The following is a 13,185-nucleotide window of genomic DNA, read 5'->3' on the forward strand; positions in this document are numbered from 1 at the left end:
GTGAATCCTACACTCACACACATCCCCAGAGACTGACCAATACATAATGAATCCCACACTCACAAAGTTTTCCAGAGAGAGCAATGCAGAATGAATGACAGATCCCCAGAGGCTGACAAATACATCAGGAGTCAGACACTCAAATCCTTTACCAGGGACAGAGCGATACAGAATGAATCCGGCACTTATACACATGGAATCTTAGAATAGTTACACCACAGAGAAAGCCCATTCGGCCCTTTTTGTCTCCGGTGTTTCTCTGCCAGAGAAACCCAACTGGTTCTGATCCCCAGCCCTAGGTCGCTCATAATCTTTTTGCACCTCAATTAGGTCACCCCTCAACCTCCTCTGTCCTAAGGAAAAAAACCCTAGAATATCCAACCTTCCTCACAGCTGCAATTTTCAAGCCCTTGTAGCATTCTTTTAAATATTCTCTGCACACCCTCCAGAGCATTTGTGTCCTTCCTATAATGTGATGACCAGAACTGTGCACAAAATTCCAACTGTGGCCTAACCAGCCGTTTATAGATTTCCAGCATTATATCCCTGTTTTTGAATTCAGTACTTCGTTCAATAAAGGAAAACATTCCGTTACCACCTTGTCCCCCTGTCTTGCCACCTTCAGGGAAATGTGGACATGCACTCCAACGTTTCTCACTTCCGCAACCTGTCTCAATATCTTCCCGTTTATTGAGTGTTCCCTTTCTTTGTCTGCCCTCCCCAAATGCATTACCCCAAACTTTCTGGGATTGAATTCCATTTGACAATTTTCTGTCCACTCAACCAAACCATGTATGGCATCTTTCAAATCACATTCTGACCTCTTTGCAGCCTTGGTCCAAACATGGAGAAACAGCTGATCTCAAGCCGTGAGGTTCAAGTGTTCACTTATGTTCAGGGAAGCATTTGACCTAGTGCGGCCATCAAGGAACCCCAGCAAAACTGAAAGTTCATGGAAATGAGGAGGGAAACTCTCCACTGGTTGGAGTCGTCCCCGGGGTTTCTAATACATTCCAAAAGAAAACCAGCAGGAACAGTAATTCGCTTTTGTTTGATACACTATGGGTGACAAGGAAAAGATTCTTTGACTGTACTTTGTAGTACAGGTGGCTCGTTGGTCTAGGGGCATGATTCTCGCCTTGCGAATTTCATTCTATTAATGTGCGAGAGGAGCCGGGTTCATTTCCCAAACGAGCCCATCGGGCATCTTAATGCAGTAATTTTTTTCCCGCTCGAGGTGGTGGCAGTTCCGGAAATCAGGACCAGGTTTGAACACCCGGGAACTGATTGCAGAAAATGCATCACTAAAAACACGCGTAATGAAAATGAATGTCACGATTAAAGAACGTTTCTCCGTGCCATGAGACTCTGAATTTATCCCTTTGTGTCAAATAAGGCAACTCCCTCCGTGTGGATTCAGGTAGGAGGCTGATTGCACTCGGCTACAATCTTGACTGAAAGGACAAGCAGAGCTGGGAACCCCAGTGTTTCATTACAATTTACCACATTTTAAAGTGTTCCGGTGCTTGCAGTGAGCCTGGAGGGGTTTCCTTTTGCAACCAAATGCTTGTAAGTTCCTGTCTTTCAGCGCCTGATTTTCACACTGTGTAGAAACATGTTTGATATCAGGTTGAAGTGATTCACATCAGTCGGTTTACAACAGTCCCTGATCTGATGTGATGGGCATTTATGTTAATGGAAGAAACTACATTTCCACCTTTACACATCTGGCCGAATATTCAGTGCCTGTACCAAAGAGGATCATTTATTTCAACAGTTCATGAAAGCAAAAAGTGTAGAACGGGGTTTAATTTGTGCCGAGCTGGCCGAGAGGTTAAGGTGATGGAATATAAATCCGTTGTTTTTTGCACGTTAATGTTCGAATCCCACCTTGGTCGTTGTTTTATCAGCTGTTTCTTCCTTGGTGCGGGGATTTTGCAGAAGGTCTGCCTGGAATCACTGATGTGATCCTCCAACACAAGTTCTGAGGCCAGATTGCATAGAGCTTTCTTCTAAGATCTCCGTTGCGATTTTATTGTTAACAATAACTTGGGAATCCGATATAGAGTCCATTCGACTTGATATCTCTCTCTAAGGGGAGTTAGTGGAGCAGTGGAAATATCCGGGGGACTTGTGTTCATTTCCCACCATGGCTGCTGGTGGAAATTAAACTCAATAATTAAAACCTGCTATTAAACGCTAATCTCAGTGATGGTTCACTGATGTCTTCCCTGGCCGGACCCACATATGAGATTGATTCCTAACTGCCCGCTGAGAAATCCACGGAGTTCAACTACAATTTGGGATGTGTAACAAAGACTGGCCTTGCGAGCGACGCTCACATCCCATGAAATATTGTTTTCACTTTTTGAAATACAAGCGTTAGGCCACCCCTCAGCCTTGTTATTACAAGAGAATAAAGATCCAAACTGTCAATCCTTTCGTCCTTGTATATCACGCATTGCATTTTTTTGTTATTTATTCTTCTTCTGTGGGCTGTGGGCGTCAATTGCGCGGCCAGAACTTCCTGCCCTAACCTAATCTCCCTCGAAATGGATGGCTTGCTCAGTAATTTCCGAGGGCAGATAAGAGTCAACCATATCCCCATGTGCATGGAGTCACATGTAAACCAGACCAGGCCAGGGCGGCAGACTGTTTCCTCTTAAGTGCATTGATGAACCAGATGGGTTTTTTTTTTAGTACAATCGACGATAGTTTCATGGCCGTCATTACAGAGACCAGCTTTCAATTCAAGAATCATGAAATAATTGAATTTAAATTCCACGAGCGGCCACGGTGGGATTTGAACACTTGCCCCTAGAGATGAGCCTGGGCCTCTGGATTCCGAGACCAGTGACATCATCTTTCATCCCTGGAAACAACAACTGAACATTCAGCGAATCATTCAGCCGCTTGATGAGGAAATTGGAATTCCCTCCGCAGCATTTTATTAAACTGATTGATTCAAAGCCTTTTGTTCCATTGGAAATATCAATATTTTCTCGACATTAATCAGATATTGTGGATTTCTTAGTAACGGAACACAATCCAAAGATGAGTGAGGGATGAATGCACAAAGTATCAAGGAAATACATTCTGAGAAAGTGCTCCGCATTGTTTGGAAGAAAAAGCAGAACTTGCAGCTGACGAGTGGGAACCTGGTTTATTGGACGTTCCACCAAATTTCTGTATGAAGCAACGGGACAGGACACGAAACTGCTATCTTCTGATTACATCATAATGTACATTGAAGTCAGACGCCTGATCCATTCGGACCAGGCTACCATTCCTTCCAGCCGGATAATGCCTTGTCCATAAAAACTGTGCTGCATTTATGTCTCTTGGATTTTTGAATGATCCACTGATTCCCAGACCCTTGGCCTCGGGATCTCAGATTGATTTTGGATCATGAAGTCAGTTCCTATTGTCCGCACCTCTCCTCAAAATGTCCCTGCAATTTTTTTGTCCTCTCTAAATCTTGGCCCGTTGACCTTCACTCAATCGCTGATAAATTCCTGAAATAAAAAAATCCCACCTTCTCCAGAACAAAAACATATTCATTCTCCTAAATAAGTCCCATCAGTGACTTAGGGCGATAGTTGATAACACTTGGGGTCTCGTCAGAGATTTGAATACGACACCTCTCGCAGAATATCTCAATAAGAATCGCTAAGCGAGAATCATACCCATCCCACAGCCTCTTCATCTTCTTCTTCTTAGGCACTAACTCGTCACTGAGAATGGCTTTTTTTCCACGCCGACGTTGCGGTTTCTGAGGAGCCTAAAAAGTCCAATGTTGGCTCCGCACACTCTGCCACAGGTTGGGGCAGGTAGTGTTTGAGAAGGCGGGTGGGTGGGATGCTCGGATTTTGCTCCGCTCCTTCCGCTGTTTGCGCTTGGCCTCCACCTGGGCCTGTCGGAGACGTTCCAAATGGTTGGCACCTTCGCGGATGTTTCTTCTCCAGTTCGGGCGTTTCGAGCAAGAGATTCCCACAAATCGGTGGGAATGTTGCATTTTATCAGGGAGGCTTTGAGGACGCCCCTGAAACGTTTCCTCTGCCCTCCTGGTAGCCGCTTGCCGTGACGAAGCGGGCATCTAGTTCCATTCACATCCAAAGCCAGTCAACTATCCTTTCACACCGCGAGAGTAACACAGGAAATGTAAGAATTGCACATGGGCGGTGAAACAGAGTTCGTGTTGTAGGTAAGTGACTTTTCACCTGAACTGGAGAGGAAAATATTTTGTGATAGGGGTTAAGCCAGTGAAAGGGAAGCGGGAAAAAAGCAAAAACGACGCCCTGGAAAATCTTGGAAATCGTGAGAAATAAAATCACAACAGAGTTTGTGCTGCATCGCCAGAGAGAGGGAAACATCAGCTCCGAGAGTTAAACAGCACAGAATGAGGGCACTCGGCTCGGTATGTGGAACAATAAAGAGAAAATAATATGTAACTGGTGGAGGTTTTAAATCGCGGATTGATGAACAACTGCCGAGGCTCAAACCCACATCTGCGAACAGAAGGGAATCAGAATGTTGGCAGTTTTTACAGAGCGATATTGTTGAGCTGAATGTTCACACTGGAAGGCTGTAAAGTTCCTCATTGAAGGATGAGCCGCTGCTCCTCGAGCGAACCTTGAGCTTCATCGGAACATTGCAGGAGTCCGAGAACCGAGTGATCAGGGTGAGAGCCAGGTCGCCAGTCATTTCGTTTCACCAGCTTGACTGTGTGGATGAGTTGGTTGGACTTTCTGTTAATTTACCGCACATTCTTGGCTATCAGTTCTGTCGCAGTAAAATGCCACTTCAACACTTTCTGTCAAAAGTAACCCCATCCCCACTCTTAATGCCCTGAGAAACTGCCACTTAGACATGTGATGACCAGCTATTGAAGTGAGCGCTGCCTAACATCCCTGACCGTTAATTTCCCTTGAGCTGCTTTACTAAATATACTAAATTTACGAATTAAAACTGACTTTCTGCAACTCCTATAATACAGGAAAAATATGGTCAATAATATCAAGATGTAACCCTCTCGCCGCACCCACCAACATCCGCCCCCACAACACGCCTCCCCCCTCACAGCATCCCCCCAACCACCACCAGCCCCGCATCCCACCCACCCCCCCTCCCCACCCCGCCCCACCGCCACCCACAGTTCTTTCAGCCCCTATGTGCTTTCAGACAAGGCTACAACTCCATGTTGAAATCAGGCTGTGAGCATTTTGACCCGATTGGGCTGTGTACAAAGTGGGTCACATGGTTTTTATGGCTCTGACAAAAAACATGCCTGGAAGACTGTGTTTTAAAAAGTGGGCTTTGTTCTTCCTTTGAGAAGAGAAGGACCAACTGTTTGGGCAGGAAGACAGTAGCCTTTTGCACTCCAGAGTCAGTCCACAGCCGGAAGTTAATATTAACTGCTCCTGAGATGCCCTACACGCTGGAATACAGTACGCTCGATTATTCCATGATAACGCCTGAAAAGCAGTGCCAGAATCATTGATGTTGTCACCGATCAGTGCTGGGGAAGCGACTGTAGAACACTGACCCCATCTCAGGGACTGCACACTCTGCCCTTTGCCTTGATCTATTGACGTTTAACGTTTGACAAAATTCCCCCTTTTCTGAAAAAGAATCATAAGGACTCGAAACGTTGACTCTGTTTTTTTTCACCCCACAGATGCTGTTAGACCTGCTGAATCATTCCAGCATTTTCTGTTTTTGTTTCAGATTTCCAGCATCAGCAGTATTTTGCTTTAATTTCCCCTTTTTCTATTTTTTATGTCATGGTTTTCCATTATGTCTATGTGTGTGTGTTTGTGAGAGAGAGCGTGTGTGTGTGTATGTGTGTTTGTGAGAGGGAGTGTGTGTGTGTGTGTGTTTGTGAGAGAGAGCATGTGTGTGTGTGTGTTTGTGAGAGACAGCGTGTTTGTGTGTGTGTGTGTGTTTGTGAGAGGGAGTGTGTGTGTGTGTGTGTTTGTGAGAGAGCATTTGTGTGTGTGTGTTTGTGAGAGACAGCGTGTTTGTGTGTGTGTGTGTGTGTTTGTGAGAGAGAGCGTGTGTGTGTGTGTGTGTGTGTTTGCGTGTGTGACTTATGGTATCTCGAAAGATTAATTCGTATAATTTCATATTCCATACTGCTTTACTTTTCTATTCGGGAATAGCTTTTTTTTTAACAATAAACTGATCAATTTGTTGCTTTTCTAAAGAATCCACGATAAAGTCTCTTTTATTGCAGGTAACAGTGGTGAAGGTAAATAATTGGTCATTTTGGTGAGTGAATTGAACATTTAAACTAATGTTGCGATCTGTGGAGTAGTGGGACTAGACCAACGGCGCACTCCTCCCATCCCGCTCGTAACTCAGAAACTTAGCTCCAGGTAACTGTCGATTCCTTCTGCAAAGCAGATGACATATTGGGCTTCCCACTAAACATGCAGAAAACTGAGATCCGGTTCCAATATTCCTGACTGAGGAACACCACCAGAAACTGCTGCACAGAAAGAGCTTACTGAAGGGTCAAATTATTTTGTTTCAGTGAGTCATGAAAGTATCTTTGGAGCAGGTTAAGCAGCATTTCTCGTGTTTCAATGAGAAATTCTGATATGAATTTAAAAGAAAAGGGTAAATATTTGTAATACTCATGAGGTCCGTCCGCCACATGACTGAGGCGAGCTCACTTCCCAAGTTCATCACTGAGAGATAGAGACACGAAGAAAGAATAATAAACGGGATGGAAACAATGGATGAATTGGATTCCAATTACTCTCCTCTGGTTAATGTTGACAAAAGCACCATTGAAATTGATCAACAGACGGATTTTTCAGGATTTGCATTCCCAATGACTGATCGAGGAATCAGAAGCTCGGAACAGATGAGAGTTGCATAGTTGTTAGCATAGTTTAATGGGAGCTGAGTTGTCCAGAGCTTGTTCACATGTTTTTAAAGAAAAGTTAAACAGATCTTTATTCCAATAACATGGACCAGAGGAGCACAGAGCTGCAAGGGAAGAGGCCAAGTGTCCCCTCCCCTCAGAAATGGGACTGAGCCTCCCAAAAACAATTGGCACCATTGCCCGCAGGAGACGCTCAGGGGAGTGTACTTGCCGCTCGTTGCCGAAACCCGGGATTGAACCTGGGACCTTTAGATCTTCCATCTAACGCTCTCCCGACTGAGCTATTTCGGCTGACGAAAGTTCTGTTTTTCGAGCCAGAATTGAAGCAGGGACGTAAGGATACGAGTTTTACAACAGCCCTCCGCTTATATTAGAGAACATGATCGCATAATGACAAAGGACAGCCATCACCTCTTTTCAGCTCCCTCCAAATTTCGATTTTTACTTTGCAAAGCCGAACGAAACATCAGTTCATTGCCATAAGCTCTTCGGCCAATCGCTACACAGGGATGTCTGACAAACAGCCTTCTTCATCCTTTGAGTGAATAGTTTCCTGACGTCACTGTTAAATGGCTTAAATCTAATTTTAAGGTTCTATCCTTTGTTCTGTATTCCCCCAGCAGAGGAAATGGTTTCTCCGCATTAAAACCTATTAATCATTTCAATTACCTCAACCAGATAGCGCCTATATCTTCTCAACTGACGGGTATGTAAGCGTCACAGCGGGAGCACATCTAACTGCAGATCAGAAAACTGTGTATCGCACATGGTTATGGTTACTTTGGCCCCAAATCTGTGTCTGAATGAATGGAACCCGCTTCTGATAAACACTGTCGCCTTTCACTGTTTAGCTGATGAGTTTCATAGGGCCACGTATGTGATTCCCTCAGTTCTGCTTTTCGACAAAGCTGGGGAGAAGCATCACAAATGCCAGTCTTCAGCCAGCTCCATTCACTCCAAGTGAAATCAAGAAATGGCTGAAGACACGGGTAACTGCAAAGGCTTTGGGCCCTGACACCAATCCTGCAGCAGCACTGAAAACCTGTGCTCCAGAAATAGCCTCGCCCCTCGCCAAGTTGTTCCAATGCAGCCACAAGACTGGCATCTACCCGGCAACGTGGGAAATTGCTCAGGACTGTCTTGTCCACAAAAAAACAGGAAAACCCAACCGGCGAAAACCGCCCGATCAGTCTCCACTCATTCATCAAGAAAGGGGGTGGAATACACTTACTCAGCAATAACCTGCTCACGGAAGCTCAGTTTGGTATCTGTCAGGGTTACTCAGCTCCTGACCTCATTGCAGCCTTGGTCCAAAAATGGAGAAAGCAGCTGAACTTAATACCTGATGTGCAAGTGACTGCACTTGAGTTCAAAGAAGCTTTTGACCGAGTGTGGCATCAAGGAACACTCGCAAAACTGAAGTCAATAGAAATGAGGCGGGAAACTCTCCACTGGTTGGAGTCGTCCCCGGGAGTTCCAATATATTCTAAAAGATTTCCAGCATTAACAGGAATTCGCTTTTGGTTGATACACTGTGGGTGGCAATGAAAGGATCCATTGAGAGCAGTTTATCGTGCAGTTGGCTCGTTGTTCTTGGGCTTCGATTCTCGCTTTGGGCTATTCAATGAGTTCGAATGCAAGAGGTCCCGCTTTCATCTCCAGGACGAGCCCAGCAAGCATTTTAATGCAGTATTTTTTCGCGCTCGTGGTGGTGGCCGTTCCGGAAATCAGGACCAAGTTTGAACACCCGGGAAGTCAATGCAGAGAATGCATCACCTCAACACACGTGAAGAAAATGAACACAGGGTTTAAAGAACGTTTCTCCGTGTTATGGGACTCTGAAATTATCCGAATGCATCAAATAAGGGAACTGTCTACTTCTGGATTCAGGTGGGAGGCTGATTGAACTCAGTGAAAATCTTGACTGAAAGGCCAAGCAGAGCCGGGATCTCCAAAGATTTATTTTCATTTCCCACACTTTAGCTGTGATCGGGCACTGACAGTGAGCTGGGAAGGGTTTCTTCTTACTGCCAAATGCTTGTATGTTCCGGTCTTTCCGCGATGGGTTTTCACACTGTGCAGAAACATGTTGGATATTATGTTGAAGTGTTGAAACGATTCACATCAGCCCATTTACAACAGCATCTGATCTGATGTGGTGGAAATGCATTTTATTGACAGAAAATACATTTCCATCTTTAGACACCTGGCCGAATATTCAGGACCTGGACGGAAGAGGATCATTTATTTCAACAGATCATGAGTGTAAAAAGCATAGAAGGAGGTTTAATAAATCGAAGTTCAGTGACGAGGTGGCCGAGAGGTTAAGGCGATGGACTGCTAATCCATTGTGCTTTGCACGCGTGGGTTCGAATCCCACCTTCGTCGTCGCTTTATTAGCATTCATAACGTTCACGGCTGTGGGCCAAGTGCTGGTAAATGGGATTAGGTAGGTAGGTCACGTGTCGGTGCAGACACGATGGGCTGACGGGCCTCTTCTGTACTGTGTGATGATGTGACTCCTTGAAATCCTGCATCGTTATTTCTTTCTCCCTGTCCGCTTACGTTCAGTTGTATAATTTGGGCCTCTGCTCCTCCATAGTTTGCAACATCTCACCAATTAATAACAAAACGAAACGCAACTCGTGCATTCGTGGCCTCAATCAGGTTATGGTTCATTGTGAATCCAGCTGCCAAAGTATTTCTCACTCATTTAAACTATTTATGAAATTTGAAAATAAACTTCTCCCACGGCTTATTGTTGTGCGTTTGCTCTCTCGTTCTTTGCTATTCCTGTTACTCGACCTTGTGATGTAAATCCACAGAAAGCAAAGAAGGCCACGAGGAAGGGAGGGAAAATCATGTTCCCTTTCATGATCCCTGTTTGATTTTCAATGCACTGAATACGATCAAGGTCTAAGGAAGTGAATCTAGGACAAGCAACAGCTTCTTACAGCTACAGTTGGGCTTGTGGCGCAACGGTAGCGCGTCTGACTCCAGATCAGAAGGTTGCGTGTTCAAATCACGTCAGGCTCATGGCTCTTCACTGTACCTGAAGCTTTTGTCTGGGCACCAATTTCCTTGTGTCTGGACTCTGCCGAAATGTTGAATTTCAGAACCATGGTGAAAGTCATCTCTTCCGATTTTCCGGCTCAGTTTTCATTTTACATTGGAACAATGTTTCAGCGATGTGGGGTATCTACTGTTTTTGCAATTGCTCTGTTACCCAGCATGAGAAGGAAAACACTAAGTGTCCATCATGGGGTTTAAATCCACAGCCGCTTCCGTCCATACAGCTGTTTAGTTCCGTTAGCTAGAGTTGGTTGTGTAAGCTATAATCACCCGACTTTATTTTATCCATAAGTCAGGAGATTCAAACTCGTCCTTTTAAAGCAGAGCGACAGTGAGTTCAGTTAAAACAAATGTCTAAAAACAGCAGCAATTTATTTCTGCTCATGGCATCCAGTTATAGCGACCTGCATTAAACAGCAGGAGCGGAAACCGCAGCCCGACACCCGCCTCTTCACATTAACGGGCAGCCTGAGTTTCAGTTTTGGGATTTTAGAGAGAGCGGATATTTTTGTGGAAACTGAAGTCACTTTTCCTGTGAATGGAGCCGGTTAAAGAGCCCGGGCCGGCCTGAGAGTCCCCGAGCCCGGGGTCAGTGGGAGCCTGGGGAGAGGACAGATTCCAGGGAAAGGGAATGATGTTAGAGAGAAGGAAGGTTATTGCGGGGTTGAGGGGAGTGAAGGGTTGGCAACGGGAGGAACACAAACGGGGGAGGAAAGGGGAGGGGTTGTGGTGGACAGCATCTGTCAGAACGAGGAAGAGAGCGACGGAGGAAAAGAGGGAGGGAGCTGGAGGGAGGGCGGGAATGAGGGGGAACTTGCATTTCGCCAGCACATTTTGCAACCGCAGAAAGATCCAAAATCTCACAGCCAATGGGTGGGTATTTTGGGCAAGGGGGCTGATGGGGGGTCTTGGTAAATGAGATTCGTGCTTGAATGTGCACAGCAGGATCCCACAGGCGCTAACCTGATCAATATTTGGATCTCCTGTTTCAGTGATTCTGGATTAGGGATTATTAATGATCCCAGGACTCTCGGTAAAACTCCTCTTCTCTTGCTGTAAATAGCCTGGTTGGCTTGTTTACATCCCTCCGAGTGGGGAAGATGGGATCTCGGTTTTAAATGTGGTTTATTACAGGATAGTGTCATATATCCTTGTTACCCCTCTGTGGATATTACAGTACATCGTGGTAAACAATTTACCTCTTCGAGAAGGTCAAGGAGTTGGAAACATTGAGAAACTGCTCGTTCTGGCATTACTAACTCACGTGGCCTGTGGTAATAAAACATAACTTCTTCCAGTCGGTGGAGATGTGATGTAGACATACTTCAGAATAATGCTCACACACCACAGCAGATGTTGCCCATTGTCTTCAAAGACAGTCGATTAAAGAGTTTCCCTCCTTGTTTCGTTGAACTTCTCAATGTTGTAATGGTGTCTGCTCCATTCCCGGGGCAAATGTGGGAATCAGAAATCATCACTTCCTCCCTATGTGGATCCGACTGATAAGAGTTTTTATCATTAATTTCTCTCAGCCTCTGACGCCTTATCACATCCAATCTCTAAAACAAAGCTAACGCTTTCTGATTTCGACACTCGAATCGAAATTCCTGCAACCTCTCTCTCCCTGCCCTGTCCACCTCTTTCAACTGTGAGTGTTAATCTCTCATTCCCTGTAACACCTCTCTAAATAACAATCTAGTGCTGTTTCTGCTCTCAGTACAATGTCCCCTGTCTTTGCACTATTCTGTGAACTATGATTCAGTCAGTTGCTCTCAAGTTTTTACAGGCAGAGGGTTGTGAGTTCAAAATCTCTCCAAAATTCTGAGCAGAAAGTCCGGCTGACACTTCAGTGCCACGCTGAGCCAAAGTTTCACTGTTACAGTTGCCAGTTTTGAGATGCTATGGCAAACTGAGGTGCCATTTGCCTTCACATGTAAAATTACCATGTCACAATTTCGGACAGTGGCACGGGAGTTATTCCATCGTGTCGGAGCCAACATTTACCCCTCAATTAACACCACTTCAAAACAGATTCTCCTGCCTTCATCACATTGCTGTTCCTGGAAGCTGGCTGCTGCAAAGCTTTAATAATATAGTTCAAAAAACTGATTGAAACGCTGCGAGGAAAAGACCTCGAAAATTCTGCTGAGAAAGCTTCATTGGACAGAAAATCGGGCGAAGAATACGAGGAATCGACACCAGAGAACCAGTCAGCATCAAAACTGAATCAACTCCTGTGAAATCAATGAGTAAAAGCTGAGAGCTCCGAGCACCATCAGTTCATCACCCAGAGACACTCACAAAATTATTTAGTCTCTTGTCTTAGACAGTACCTCGTGACGGAGAACGACTTCCTTCCACTCGGGAGCTGTGGGTTCTGAGGTGACTAAAGATCCAATGCTGTTTCCGTGCACTCTGCCACAGATCCCGAGGGGAGTATGAAAGCCTTTCACTGAGTTTCAAGGTTGCAGATCTGATCTTGGAGGTATCGCTGCTGTGGTCCCTGGAGGCGGGGGTCTCAGTCTTAATGCAAAAACCTGACATAGTGGACATTGTACATTACCTAATAAAACATTTGGAGATGTAGGACTTTAGAATCTGCTCATCTCTGATTCACTTTTATTCATTTTTGTTTCCTGTAATAAACAAGTGGTGTGTAGTTGTCCATTAAAAATAGCAAAAAGTATTTGGAAGATTCTGGCCATTACCTTCAGGATTTCCGCTGTTGCATCCGACAGCATCCTCAGCTGCATCACATCTGGACCTCGTGACTTATTAACATTCATTGCAGCCAATCCTGCTCGGGCCTCTTCTTTCACAAGATTTATGGGAACAACAAAAGCAGTTGCAAATTGTCGTTGGAAAAAGTGAGAACCTTTCTTGAAGAGGGTTTCAAGAGGCCTTTGTGGTAAAGATGTAGAGTTAGCGGAAACAAAAGTAGCAATAAGTGGAATGAAGAGGGCGGGTTGTCCATGAGTTGATTGGAGATTTTCACGAAGGTTTATTTCGAGAGATTTTTAGTCTATTTCTTCTACATCTTTTAGGAAATTAACATTGAAAAAGCTCAGTCGGAATCGAAAATGTATTGTAATCTTAGTTTATCAAAATAATGCAGATAGACGTGATTCAAAGAATTTGAGGCATATCAGATTATAATGTGGATTATAAAATCCTGGTGAGGGCTAGGGACAAGTTTTAGGAAAGACGGCAAGGCCTTGGAG

At 44.8% G+C, this 13,185-nt stretch overlaps 3 non-coding genes across 3 annotated transcripts; 2 read left to right on the forward strand and 1 right to left on the reverse strand.

Moving 5' to 3' along the window:
- Positions 1-7,110: 7,110 nt before the first annotated feature.
- trnaf-gaa (transfer RNA phenylalanine (anticodon GAA)) lies at positions 7,111-7,183 on the reverse strand. The gene has a single exon. It is a non-coding gene; the product is annotated as a tRNA-Phe (tRNA).
- A 2,015-nt stretch (positions 7,184-9,198) lies between these two features.
- trnas-gcu (transfer RNA serine (anticodon GCU)) lies at positions 9,199-9,280 on the forward strand. The gene has a single exon. It is a non-coding gene; the product is annotated as a tRNA-Ser (tRNA).
- Positions 9,281-9,856: 576 nt separating this feature from the next.
- On the forward strand, positions 9,857-9,928 carry trnaw-cca (transfer RNA tryptophan (anticodon CCA)). Its single transcript has one exon. It is a non-coding gene; the product is annotated as a tRNA-Trp (tRNA).
- The last annotated feature ends 3,257 nt before the right edge of the window (positions 9,929-13,185 follow it).

The sequence above is a fragment of the Cetorhinus maximus genome, chromosome 31, assembly GCF_964194155.1.
Source record: "Cetorhinus maximus chromosome 31, sCetMax3.hap1.1, whole genome shotgun sequence".
In the NCBI taxonomy this organism is placed as follows: domain Eukaryota; kingdom Metazoa; phylum Chordata; class Chondrichthyes; order Lamniformes; family Cetorhinidae; genus Cetorhinus; species Cetorhinus maximus.